Raw genomic sequence first — 14,820 nt, 5'->3', positions numbered from 1 at the left:
ACTCTTCCCACATCTATGATGAGCCTTGAACTGAAAATGCTTGGGACAGCCTCCAGGCTGCCCAGGGGAGGCCAAGAGAACTGAAGGAAGATCTCAGTTTGCACACCAGAAAAGAGATAGCATTTTAGACTTTTATGCTGATCAAGGGAACACCTTGCTTTAAACAAAAACTTTAATACTCTTTTGGAGGACTAGCAGCATGTCCTATTTCTAAAATGTAGCCTCACAATGCCTAGGATTGCTACTTACACAAAGTGAAACCGCTAGGCCTGTGAAAAAATATGTCACAAACCCAAGAGGAAAAGATTGAGCTAACGGTGTATGTTACCAAAGTGACCCAGAGAGTGGGATTTACAAAGATCTCAAAGTAGATATCTTCGACATGATTCAAAATATAAAGGAAATATGTGTTTAACCAATGGAGAAGTCCCCAGTCTCAGACATTTCTCCCCAGAAAAATGGAAGCTGTGAGCAATAACCAAATAGAGGATTTCAGACAAGACAATATAACACTAATCCTGGTGGTTTGAATCTGAAATGCCAGCAACAGGCTTTGAAAGTCTGGTTCCCCAGGAGGTATGGTGCTATTTGGGGGATTCTAGAAAGTCTGTGATGTTTTCCTAAGTGAGCAGATGTAGGTCATCCAGGGCAGGACTTTGAGAGTTACACATGGCTGTCTGTCCATGCTTCCCTCTCTGTTTCCTGGACTGCTGTAATGTGAATGGTCTGTTCTGCCACGTCCTGCAGTGTTGGGCAATCCTCTCAACACACGAGCCAAATAAGTTCCCTCCTTTAAGTAGGTTCTCTTTGCTGCAGTGATCATAGCGATGCAGCCACTAGGGCAACGTGAACTGAAATTGCCATTGGGTGGTTTCAGCAAGCAGGAAATAATAGCACAAGAAAAAGCCCGTGAAGCAAAAGCGAGGCAAGCATAGTGAAGTCTGAGGACCTGAGAGGCAACCAGAATGGCTTAGAGAAAACTAAGAAGTCTTAGGAGCCACATAATTTATGTATGGGAGGAGAGAGGAACCACAGGGCAAAGATTTTAAAGCAATTAAACTAAAGTTACCTAAATTTGGTGAAGAAATGTTGGGATACTCGAGAAGTCCAGAAAATCCTTAACTCAAAGAAGAAGATAGTTGAGTAATCCAAAGGAATTTGTTTTTTTTTTTATTCTTTTTTAATTAAAATTTCCACCTTCTCCCCGTTTCCCATTTCCCTCCCCTCCTCCCAAATATTGCCCCCTCCCCCCAGTCCCCTCCCCCTATCCCCACTCCTCTTCTCCTCCCCCCACACCATTCCCCCTCCCTCTCGATACTGAAGAGCAGTCCAAATTCTCTGCCCTGCGGGAAGACGAAGGTCTTCTATCTATGTCCAGGAAGGTGAGCGTCTAAACAGGCTAAGCACCCACAAAGCCAGTTTATGTATTAGGATCAAAACCTAGTGCCATTGTCCTTGGCTTCTCATCAGCCTTCATTGTCCGCCATGCTCAGAGAGTCCAGTTTCAACCCATGCTTATTCAGACCCAGACCAGCTGGCCTTGGTGGGCTCACAATAAATCAGTTCCACTGTCATAGTGGGTGGGTGCATCCCTCGTGGTCCTGGTTTCCTTGCTCATGTTCTCCCTCCTTCTGCTCCTCATTTGGACCTTAAGAGCTCAGACCGTTGCTCCAAACTGAGACTCTGTCTCTACCTCGATCCATCGCCAGATGAAGGTTCTAAGGTGATATGCAAGATATTTATCAGTATAGGATAGGGTCATTTCAGGTTCCCTCTCCTTAGTTGCCCAAGGTACATGCTGGGGACATCTCCCTGGACACCTACTAACCCCTCTAGAGTCAAGTTTCTTGCCAACCCTAAGATGGCTCTCTTAGTTAGGATATATACTTCGCTGCTCCCATATCCTCCGTTCCTATATCCCAACCATCCTAATCCCCCGAGCTCCTCCCATCCTCCCCTTCTCATGTTTCTCCTCCCATTTCCCCTTTGCCCCATGCCACCTCACCCGCAAGTTCCCAGTTTTTGCCCTGCAATCTTGTCTACATCCCCTCTCCAGGCGGATGACTATATGATTTTCTTTGGGTTCACTTTCTTATTTAGCTTCTCTATGATCACAAATTATATGCTCAATGTCCTTTATTTATGGCTAGAAACCGATTATGAGTGAGTACATCCCATGTTCCTCTTTTTGGGTCTGGGATACCTCACTCAGGATAGTGTTTTCGATTTCCATCCATTTGCACGCAAAATTCGAGAAGTCATTGTTTTTTACCCCTGAGTAGTACTCTAATATGTATATATTCCACATTTTCTTCATCCATTCCTCCATTGAAGGGCATCTAGGTTGTTTCCAGGTTTTGGCTATTACAAACAATGCTGCTATGAACATAGTTGAACAGATACTTTTGTCATTTGATGGGGCATCTCTTGGGTATATTCCCAATAGTGGTATTACTGGATCTTGGGGTAGGTTGATCCCAAATTTCCTGAGAAATCGCCACACTGATTTCCAAAGTGGTTGCACAAGTTTGCATTCCCACCAGCAATGAATGAGTGTGCCCCTTTTTCCACAACCTCTCCAGCAAAAGCTATCATTGCTGTTTTTGATTTTAGCCATTCTGACAGGTGTAAGATGGTATCTCAAAGTTGTTTTAATTTGCATTTCCCTTATCGCTAAGGAGGTTGAGCATGACCTTAAGTGTCTTTTGGCCATTTGAATTTCTTCTGTTGAGAAGTCTCTGTTCAGATCAGTGCCCCATTTTTTTATTGGGTTCATTAGCATTTTAAAGTCTAGTTTCTTGAGTTTTTTATATATTTTGGAGATCAGACCCTTGTCTGTTGCAGGGTTGGTGAAGATCTTCTCCCAGTCAGTGGGTTGCCTTTTTGTCTTAGTGACAGTGTCCTTTGCTTTACAGAAGCTAGTCAGTTTCAGGAGGTCCCATTTATTCAATGTTGTCCTTAATGTCTGTGCTGCTGGGGATAAACGTAGGAAGTGATCTCCTGTACCCATATGTTGTAGAGTACTTCCCACTTTTTCTTCTATCAGGTTCAGTGTGTTCAGACTAATATTGAGGTCTTTAGTCCATTTGGACTTGAGTTTTGTGCATGGTGATAGATATGGATCTATTTTCATTCTTCTACACGTTGACAACCAGTTCTGCCAGCACCATTTGTTGAAGATGCTCTCTTTTTTCCATTGAATACATTTAGCTCCTTTATCAAAAATTAGGTGTTCATATGTTTGTGGGTTAAAATCAGGGTCTTCTACTCGGTTCCATTGATCGACTTCTCTGTTTTTATGCCAATACCAAGCTGTTTTCAATACTGAGGCTCTGTAATAGAGTTTGAGGTCAGGGATGGTAATGCCTCCAGACGATCCTTTATTATATAAGATTGTTTTGGCTATCCTGGGTTTTTTGTTTCTCCATATAAAGTTGATTATTGTCCTCTCAAGATCTGTGAAGAATTTTGATGGGATTTTAATGGGGATTGCATTGAATCTATAAATTGCCCTTGGTAGAATTGCCATTTTTACTATGTTGATCCTCCCAATCCAAGAGCAAGGGAGATCCTTCCATTTTCTGGTATCCTCCTCAATTTCTTTCTTCATAGACTTAAAGTTCTTGTCAAATAGATCCTTTACTTCCTTGGTTAGAGTTACCCCAAGATATTTTATGCTATTTGTGGCTATCGTAAAGGGTGATGCTTCTCTGATTTCCATCTCTGCTTCCTTATCCTTTGTGTATAGGAGGGCAACTGATTTTTTCGAATTGATCTTGTATCCTGCAACGCTACTAAAGGTGTTTATCAGCTGAAGGAGTTCTTTGCTAGAGTTTTTGGGGTCGCTTATGTACACTATCATATCGTCTGCAAATAATGAAAGTTTAACTTCTTCCTTTCCAATTTGAATCCCTTTGATCCCCTTATGTTGTCTTATTGCTATTGCTAGAATTTCAAGCACTATATTAAAGAGGTATGGAGAGAGTGGACAACCTTGTCGTGTTCCTGATTTTAGTGGAATAGCTTTGAGTTTCTCTCCATTTAATTTGATGTTAGCTGACGGCTTGCTATAAATAGCTTTTATTATACTTAGGAACGACCCTTGTATTCCTAACTCTCTAAGACCTTTATCATGCGGAAAAAGCATTTGACAAAATCCAAAGGAATTTGAAGGAGAGGGAGAGAAGAGAGAGCCTAAAAGCAAGGCACACTGCATATACAAGGGAACAGCAACACAAATGACTGCGAATCTTTCATCAGGCACTCACAGAAGCAAAGCTATAGTGGACCAATACTGCTAAAACAGCTACAGGAAAACAACATTTTAAGTAAGGCTTTTATAGCTAGGGAAAAATAGCCTTAAAGATTAACCTCAGTTTCAAATAAACAAAACTAACTATTAAAGATTCATTTTTATGATTTCTCTGTGTGTGTGTGTGTGTGTGTGTGTGTGTGTAGCTAGGTATGTGTCTATCTAGAAGAGGGCATCAGATTCTCTGCAGCTGGAGTTTCAGGCAGTTGTGAGCCACAAAACATGGGTACTAACAACTGGACTCGGATCCTCAGCAAGAACAGAGCGCTCCTGGCCCTAAGCCATCTCTCCATCGCTTCTGATAATTATTTGCCAAAACACTTTCACTACCAAGTAAGCCTAGGAAGGTCCTGAGCTGATTAGAAGTTGTTGAATATTCATCAGAGATTCAATTCATTTATAGGAAAAATGGTGAACACATGGGTAAGTATATAAAAAAATTTAAATAAAACATTTTAATTTTGCATAATGAGATTTCTAAAGTGATGACGGAATATACATGACAGCTGTCACGCAAGTGCTAGAGGTGGACGAGCAGCGTGTGTGATGACCAGAACTCCATAGTTTACATGTGTTGACACTATATTCATTCTTAATACACTGCAGACTTGGGAATGTTGACAATGCTTGCTGAAATGACACATACAGAAGTGACTCAAAGGGATATAATTGAAAAGGTGTATACAAATTGCATAATTGTCCCAAATAAAGCAGATGTTAAGACCTCATTTCTTACTGTCTGTATACTCAGAGCCAGTGATTAACTGTCACTGCTAAAAGGGCCATAGGATAACACATTTCAAAACTACAGTCATTATCTCTTGGGGTCCTCCTGAGCACAGACAGATTTATGGGCTTGGAACTTTGGAATTTTTCTATTAAAATTCATATTTCCAAAATCTCTTTAAAATTTCTGAATACCTGGAATACAGGTCCTGCATTCCAACCATGGTTTCTCTGATGGACTCCAAGGCCCTCTCATCTCTAAACTGATGCTTACTGGGTCTCTAAACATTCCTTATGGTCCGTTTCCCTCTGTGATGAACATCGCAGGAAGAAGCCAGCAAGCTGAAGGATTAGGCCATTGCATTACAGACTTGAAGGCTACAGACACTGCAGAGCAATATAGGAATGCATTAGCTTTTAGCAGCCCAGTCACACTGGCCCGGACTGAGTTTGAAGTCCGACAACGATGTGCCCTTTCTGGAGGAAGCTTCCTTTAAACAGATGCTGTCCAGCTCTATCGCGGTTGGCTTGCTGAGTCTCGAAGCTGAAGTTCCTGGCCGCCCTAGCAGGTCCTATCTTTTGCATCTCACACTACCATCACCTATCACAGGCGGGCTGTCTCAGGTTCCAGATCTGGTCACTCCTAGAGTAAATGACTTGATTCCTTCCCATTGAGAAGTCTGACGCGATGTCTGCTGGGTCTTGGAATTTGAACAGAACCAGTTTGGGTGTTGCAGAATAACTGGGTCTAGGAACAAGTCCTCTCTGGTGACCTTCCACCCTCGCCTCAAGCCAAGCACACGAGAAGCCATGCTCTAGTGATGGATCTGTGAGACTATGCTTTCTTGCTGACCCTTCTACTTGTGTGCTTTGGCAAATCTTCCACTGTTGGCAGCATCAGAAAAAGAATGTGATTCGGTGGTGTCGGGAAGGGACAATAGGCAGAGCACGCAATTGCAAGTGTGGACTGAGTTTCGGGTTTTTCTCAGGATCCGACTGTCTTATGGAACTGTCTGGTCTGAAGCTTCGTGGAGTCTTGCCCCTGGGAGTGTGAAAGCCTGGGGACAGTTGCTGGGTACCACTCCCTTCTTCATCATGAAGAGTGCTGTTCATCCAGCCCCTCTTTCTCTCTTTGGTACTGGCACCCTTTAAAAGGAAATGCAGTAATGATTATGCTTTTGGGGAACAAATGTTGCCACATACACACTCGAATTGTTAAACGAGGCTCAAGAGTGAGTATCCTTGGCATGCGTGTGTCAAGGTCTTGGCTCTACGCCCTTTGATGATGAGCAGCAACCTGTCTCCTGCACACGTCTCAGGTCTGGAATGAGGAAGAAAGTCTTCATAATTCAGGAAAAGCCAAGAGCAGCTAAAACTTGGTGCTGAGCACTAGAGCCAAGGACAACCTTCAGGGAATGAGGATCCAACTCTCTTAACTTTCTAGTTCCAGAAAGTTCCAAGAATGAAGGAACAGCATTCCGAAATAAGGGATGGTATCTATGGCATATTCACACATAATCCCTGGCTCCCTTTGCCTCTGCTTCCGAAACCCTGACAGTCCACACTAACATGATGCAAGAGGAATCAAAAGAAACTGGTTTAGAGGTTTTAGACACCATGACTTTGATGTCTAAGAAAAGTGTCCCAAACTAGTTAAGGCATTATATTGTGTTTTTTATTGAAATATAAAATCTACCTCAGAAATCAGCCACTAAACACAAAAGGAGCCTCAACCCCTGTAGGGATCGTTTAGGAAGAATACAATCATGCTCAAGACCTCACCGTAAAACAGCTTGTGAGCCACACTTCCTTTCAAAGCCCTTAACACTCTGCGTCCAGATCACGTGCCTCCATGCTCCTCCCTGGATGACAGGTGAGGGCATTCGGCCCAATGCTCAAGAAAGGCAGCTGAACCATGGGAGACAGTGTTGACTGATGCTTCCGATCCAGTGAAAATCTGATGCCCTCCCTGGATTAGCGAGAGAGCTTGCCCTACTTCATGAGAGCAGCCAGGGCCCCAGATTCCCCTCAGCATCCTTCCACTCTGTTCTTCCACTTTGAACTCAGAATTCTCTGATTCCTGTAGCCTGACTGCTCTTCATGCCTCGGTGCCTCTGACACTGTGTGTCCTAGGATCCGAGGGTAGGTCTGCATTTCCACTTGCTGACTGGGACATTTCTTCCCTTCGGCCAGGTTTGCCCCAAATCTGCCCAGGATCAACAGCTCTTCACTGTTGCTAAAGGTAACAATGTATTGCTTGATTCACCCTTGATGCTCTGTTCCAATCCCCTCAGGTGGATCTTTCCAATCAGAAGCAGGAGTGGGATTGCTTTCCTAGGCTGAGCGTCTTCGTTTCTCTGAGCTTCTGTCTCGTCTTCTGTTAAATAGCCACTGTAACGATATCAGTGAAGCTCAGCTCCACAGAGTACTTGACGCTCGGTAGGTGCTACTTACCACCCATACGTCCTACCCAACCAAAGCCCTAATTCTAATGGCTTTCCCTCTGCAACAGACAGCTTTTTCACTTGGCTATCCTCAAATGGATGTTCATAGTTTTGTAAAATTCCAACACTGACTCTCTGAACTCCAAGTGGCTATTTGGAGACAGAGCCCTTAAGGAAGTAATTAAGGACACTGATAAGGGTGGGGCCCCAATCCACTATAATCAGTGACCTCAGAGGGCAAGAGAGAGCAGGCCGTTCTCCCCTGTGCTTATGCGCTGAGAATGGACAAGCGGATGCATGGAGGCGTGGCCATCAACAAGCCAGCGTGGGGCTCCTCTCCAGAATCCAGCCACATGGGAAGTGCATCATGAAGGCCAAATGAGACCTGTTACGTAATGTATGCTACACCGCATTGTGGGTACTTGGTAAACAGTGCTCCCTCTTCATAACCTTCATAATTAGCAGGTGACCTTCCAAGGCATCTATGGGTTGACGTAAATTCTTCACAAAGCCAAGGCAGCCTTGAAGGACGTTAGAAATGGAGCTACTGAATTACCCAGGAATCCCTATGGGTACAGAGTCAGTAGGATGTGTGTGTGTGTGTGTGTGTGTACGTGCATGTGATTTATGGCAGCAAATTGGGCTCTCATGGTTATTAGTGTGACTATCCAGCACTGACACGTGGTTACCCAGCTGAGGTGTCTGAAATGTGCAGTCCAGGTCTGCAGGTGGAGACCTGGGGGAAGGGGGGAGGGTGCTGCAGGTCTGTCCAGCAGGTTCAGCAGGTTAGAGCCAGGCCATCAGTGCGCTGAAGTTTTCCGCTCTCTCGGTGTGAACTGGCTTCCTGTCAGCTTACGCCTTCTGCCGACTGAACGAAGACTACTCACCTTAGAGATGGGTGCTTTCTCACTTAACTTTACCCCCAAATATCCTCCAAGTTCACATATAATCACCACAAACCCCGTTACAGAAACAACTGGGGTAGGATGGCCAGGTGCCTTAAAGGGCAAAGTACCGGCCATACAACCCTGATGGCCTGAGTCTGACCTCTGGTGCCCACAGTGGAAGCAGAAAACCAACTCCTAAAAGTGTCCTCTTCCTTTTGTATGTGCAGCGGTACATGTGTGCAAACATTCACACGTGCAGTGAAACATACATACATGCACACACAAACATACACACGCAATACATACACATGTACACACATATGTACACATGTACATTCATGACGGACATGCATACACACAATATCCATCTACAAAGTAGACCGGGCCTCCTCTTTACCCGAGATGAATGTCTGTGGTCTTTGTCGGTGTTGCCTGGATTCATCCACATTTTCCTTTCCTCAACCAAAACAGCAGAATAACACATTAGTCCTTGGGGCCAAAGAAAATTCCTTACGTTTAATTTAAATTTAATTTGCTTTTTTTTTATTCTGTTAGCAATGCTAGAACACAAATCGGGTTTTGTTCGCATTATGACTATGCTGTGATCCTTTAAAAAATGAAGTCTAACAGGAACTGCTAGCTATCCCGGAGGGCGTATCTGATTTACACCACTGGGCATCCTTCAGTCTGTGAGCTTTCAAAGGAACTATCAGAGGACACACCTGCCCACACTTTCAAACCACTGCCAGGGTGTGGGTATGAGGAAAGGGGAGGGCTCCCGCAGCGCGTGCCAAACCAGTCCTGGGATCCCACGGTCAGCCCTCACCAGGACCCACCAAAACCACCAATAAACATAATGGTAGTCATGCCTCCTTCAAGAAGAGAGAGCTTTGATTTCAGTCGGGTTAACTCCGAGCTCCCCGACACTTATATAACTATAAAATAAAGCAAAGTGACAGATTCCCACAACCACAAGGCGGTCCATTCCTGTCTCAGTCGTCAGGGCACTGTGCCTAACAGACGAGATCTAGTAACTGGCCCACAATCAACTCACATCTCAGTTAGGGGTCTGAAATAGAGCATCTCCCAACTGTCAGCCCAGATCCCAAAGCAGTGACAGGTAGGTCTTATGTCTGTCTTCTCTACCAGAACTGCAGCTTGGTCTGTTCCTGATGGTGCTCAGAGGGTTATGGCTGCAGTGGTGTGTATACAGTGGTGTGGTGTGGTGTGTATACAATGGCTGCAGTGGTGTGTATACAATGGGGTGGTGTGGTGTATATACAATGGGTGGTTTCCCATTTGCAAAGCCCTGTCGCACAGGGCCGCTCTGTAGGACCCTGCCTTCTTTTCACCCAGGGACCATCTGGAAATCCTAAGAATTTCAGGACACACTCTGTTTCTTATCTTTATGTCACACACAACTTTTTCAGGTCTCTGTCGTTCACTGACGGGTTCCTGCTTTGATGCTCATTTCTACCTGTGGAGCTCCTCTCTCCTCTTCCCTCCTCCTTCTGTCCCTCCCTTGTGTCTCTCCTTTTCCCCCTCCCTCTCTCCCTTCCTGCTGCCACCCTCCTCATCTCTTGTCTTCCCTTCCTTCTTTCCATTTCCTTCCTCCCCATTCCCTTCATTTCTTTTTTATTTCCTCTATGCTTTTCCTAGAAGGTTACTTCCAGTTAAACACTGAAGACTTCATACTTTGATCTAAACGTAACTATGAATGCTAGCAGAACCCCAGCCGTGCCCCTCTTGCCATTGTTTTGTGTTCCCAGACCCTCTTTGGATGCTTGGACATGTACTCAATCAGCGAGCAGTCATGTTACTGGTGTGCTAGCAACAGCAGCTGTGAGAAGCGTGGAATCAGATTCCCCTGTACCCTACACCTACTCTGTATTCTGCTGGCTTTCACCATCATTGCCTCTGAGCGTCTAGAAACTGAAGATGATCCAGTTCCAGCCCTGTCCCTCACATGGGTGATCTTCCCACTAAAGCAGTAGAAGCCTTAGCACATGGACACACTCACACACCTCAGAGCGTCTGTATTTCCTCTGTCTCTCAGTCATGTTAGTGCATTGGTAATGAAGACACCTATCACGCTGATGCATTGGTGGGTTGGTAGATGAACATGCCCATCACACTGATGTGTTGGTGCACTGGTGGGTTGGTAGATGGACACACCCATCACGCTGATGCATTGGTGGGTTGGTAGATGAACATGCCCATCACACTGACATGTTGGTGCACTGGTGGGTTGGTAGATGGACACACCCATCACATCACCACAAAGGAAGGAGAGTTTACTGAGGCTACAGCTAGAGCACTCTGACACACCTATAAAAATTTTTTTAAAAAGGTAGCTGGACCAAGGGAGCCTTCAGTAGAGATGTCTTATCTCAGCCTCAGTGTCCCACCACGCAATACCCAATTCTGTACTTTACACTTGCAAGTGAAGGCCGTTCTGATTGGATGCTGGTGGGTCCTGGGTGGAGGCTGGGTTTACAGGGCACAGCTTTGCTGTATGAGGTTACAGTCAATTCGTGTTAATCACCCACAGTTCCCTGTCTGGGGACACTATGTGGGCCAAGGTTACTTACAGAGTCTTTTTTTTCTAGATTGTGTTCCCATTCAGTGTGGCCACAACCTCCTCAGAGAGATCACATTTGGATTTGAGAATTTTTTTTTCTGGTTCAAGGAACACACATTCATGTGCACATGTGTGTGCGTGCACGCAGGTGCATACACACACAGGGAAGGAGAGAGGGGGGACATCTAGGCTATATTTGTCTCATTCCTTTTCACGGTACCCCACCTAGTGTGATGAGGGATGTAGGCCTGACTAAAAACCCCAACTTAGGCGTGCACACCCTCCAAACTCCCTGAACCAGTTGGGCATTATTGAGAGTTTGGCATTCAAATACTTTCCGAGTTGTTTTTGTCTAAGCCACACCCACAAAACAAATGCAAGAGTGCACTCTACCCTGGTGGGCAAACAGCTCTGCCCAAGCCATTCCTAGGCAGGGCACACATTTGGCCCCAAGCTGTTTTGTTGCTTTGTACAAATGGAAGCCACTCAGCTGCTTTTACACCTTATTTTAATGCCTTATTATTTCAAAGCCATCTCTGCTCTTATTGACAATAATTACTGTTAACTCCCCCATCGAGTTCAAAGGCTCTGTGATTATGAAAGCCCTTCTAAAGACGAGCCGATTAATCCAGCTTGTTATTAAATTAGAACTGTATTCTTGACCTGTTTTTCACGAAGGTTTTATTATTGCTTTCCTAATAAGCTTAACTATCACCTTGAAATCAGGTTACTATCTCTCTAATCTCCATTACCTGTGCTAGAAGGCTATGGGGTCGCTAACCATCACATGGGTGTTTAATGTCTCTGATGATACGGCTGTAAATTATCAAATTCATGTTCAACTCTTCGATTCCCTCAAATCCACCCTCCAAGCATCCGCCCCCAACTAACACACCCACACTCTTTGGTTCACCAAATGACTTTCTACTTTGATGTCGGAATGTATGCTCATTAGACTCCTTGCCCTCACAGAGTGAGCCGAGGCTGCCCCACAGCCTGCTCTCTAGCTCCCTGGGACCCCATGTTCACTCTGTGACAAGGGTGGTCTCACTCACACTCATGGCCTCTTTCACGTCTTTTAGCAATGAATATGTGCTACCCAGTGAAGTTAACATGTACTGCTGACCTCCGGAGCCTGACTCCGTGGCTGGGCTGTAAACCTCCAGATTGTGGGGCTAGCTCTTGCCTGTTGTCTTGGCTTTATGGAGGGCTCCCTGAGCCTGGACTCTAAAGAGCTGGGGGACGCTGCATAGTTCCAGACATTATTTACTTGTCATTCCTCACTCCCTCCCTTGCCCTCAGTTTCTCATTCAGAACCAGAGCCCATGCCTTTCTCCACACTGTTACTGACTTGTGTAGGGAGAAGAGATTCTACCCCGGCACAGAGCCACAGAGCCATGCGCGCCTGTGCTAGCTATCGTCCTCAGATCCATCAATGATTAACTCCAGCTCACCCTCCTTGCTTTTAGTACCAAGACCCTCTCGCCTGCTTTTCAGTGTGGTAGCGGCCCTCTAATTCTTCTGTGTGACTGGGGGCCCTGTTGTCTTTTCCTGAGTGACCTTTTAAAGGCAGCATCAGAGAAGGTCATAACTGGGCTCCTAACGGCACAGTCCCCAACTCTCTTGCTGGGAATGAAAGGCAGAGACCTTCCCCAATGCCTTATGTGTCCCCTCCCTCCCTCCCTCCCTCCCTCCCTCCCTCCCTCCCTCCCTCCCTCCGTTCCTCCTTCTCTCTCTTCCTCCCTCCCTCTTTTTCTCTCTCTGTCTCTGTCCTCTCTCCCCCAGCTAGTGTTCTCTTCTTTCAGACATACCTAGCATTTGTTGGCCCCCACGTACTCAGGTTCCCTGTCCTTGCCTTGGCAGTCTCAGGTAGCTGCCTGGACCCTTCTCTCATGGTCCTCAGTTTCCTCTTTGGTCAGAGGAGACTCCAAGATGGCCCTATCTCAGCACAGGCAGCCTCTGTGTTCCTTCCCCACAATGCACTCCTCTTTAGGGTGCTAACACGGAATAGCCTGGCACAGGCGTCTATGAGCTTAGTCCATTTCTCTTCAGATCCAGCAGCCTCACAAGAGCCGAGCCCTTGTCTCTGTGGTGCTCTCTGAACCGTGGGAAACATGCAGCAGAGTAGTAACATAAATATATTCTGACCTACAGAGCAAGTGCTTGAATGGACGGCTGAACACACGCTCAGACACAGAGGATTTTGTCTGGAACCCTGGAAGTTTAACCAGTGGCTCACTCTCTCGGTTACTGCTTGAAACCTACAGGGAGTTTTTAGAGTACCAATGTCCAGTTCACTCCCTACGATATTTAAATTGGAATCTCTTGGAGGGAAGCCCATATACCGGTACTTTTTAAAAGCACCTTAGATGCTTTCAGTGAATAACCAAGGTCGGAAAAGCATTGGTCTCCAGCGGATAAGACAGCATTTTGTTTTTCCAGCTAACACCTCGCTAGCTAAGAGCCTCGGACCTTGTGGCTGTCTTGAACAGCTGATTTTGGAAATGGCCACTTTGAAAGCATGAAGTGTTAATGCTTAGGGGAGACCTCCAGGGTGCACACGGATGTCCACCTTACAGGAATAGGAGTGGAAACACCTGAGTTTCTACTCTCCGCAGGCACTGGTGGTCCCCGGAGACATCGCCCCATCTCATGCCCGTGTCATTGTGGTAATATAATAACTGCCCCCCCCTTTTAAATTTCTTACAAGTTTTATTGCCCCACAGCCTGAATGAGAAGCATTCATTGCTTCAGGAAAAGGCCAACACTGCCCCAAAACAAAAGTGGCTTTGTTCAACCACGAGACAAGATCTGAGGGTTAAGTTTACAAAGAGAGGAAAGAATTTACTAGATCTCAAAGCTCACCTTCAAATGAAATTACAAAATCGTATAGACATGACTAGCATGACCTTAAGCTTTGTCTTGTTTAATCTTAGCAGCCCTTTGCCCAGCTAAGAGCTACTGGGATCTCAAACAGCTTTTGCTTGTTTACATGCAACACTTCTATCAATAATCACCACATTTAAAAACTAAAATTGAGTTTTAAAAATGCTCACTAATTTATTTTATAACAACGTTAAATCCAATACATGCATATTCATGTAAATATCATGAATTCTGAGATGATGTGCTATTTCTTAAGGAAACAATGATATTGCTCAAAGGCATCTATGAGGAGTTACTGGTTTTTTCCATGTTTCATAAACCTCTTCCATGTTTGTGTTGTAGAAGACATTTTCACTCCTGCTTTTGTTTTCAGTATGTTTTTGCTGCTTCTCCTCCTCCTCCTCTTCTTTTTTGATTGAAACAGAACGGAGAGAATTCAGCTTGGCCAAGCAGGCATGGCCACCTTCTAGTCACTATCACACATGCCCAGGAAAATCAGCTCACTAAGGGAAGAGGTTTTCCTTTGCTCACGGTTGTGAAACTTTTGGTCCACGTGATTGTTTGGATCTTTGTCTTTGGCCTGCTGGGAATACAAAATGGTGGAAACATGGTGGGGAGAAGCCTGCTCAACTCATGGTTGGAGCAAATCGACCCCACAGGCCATCTCAAAGGTGAGCTTGCAGTCATCAGAGCCTTCTGCTAGCCTGGCCTTCCAAAGCCATCTGCACTATCTTCCCAAAGCACCAAGCTGAGGACTCAGACTGTACCACGGGGACTTGGGGAGACATTTCAGAGCAAAACATCTGCACACACATATAGCTCAATGGGGGACATGTCCCAGCGTCCCCTGGAGATGACTGCTGAATTCTTTGATATTGCACGACACCATACAAGTGGTTTTCTTAAAGTTCAGTTGTAGTATGGAGTCTGAATATAGAAGAGAATTTTACACTGTCATGCAAAACTGGGTTAATCCAATTGTGC

The sequence above is a fragment of the Chionomys nivalis genome, chromosome 3 (genome assembly GCF_950005125.1).
Source record: "Chionomys nivalis chromosome 3, mChiNiv1.1, whole genome shotgun sequence".
NCBI lineage: Eukaryota > Metazoa > Chordata > Mammalia > Rodentia > Cricetidae > Chionomys > Chionomys nivalis.
Note: the sequence above shows the minus strand (reverse complement) of the source record.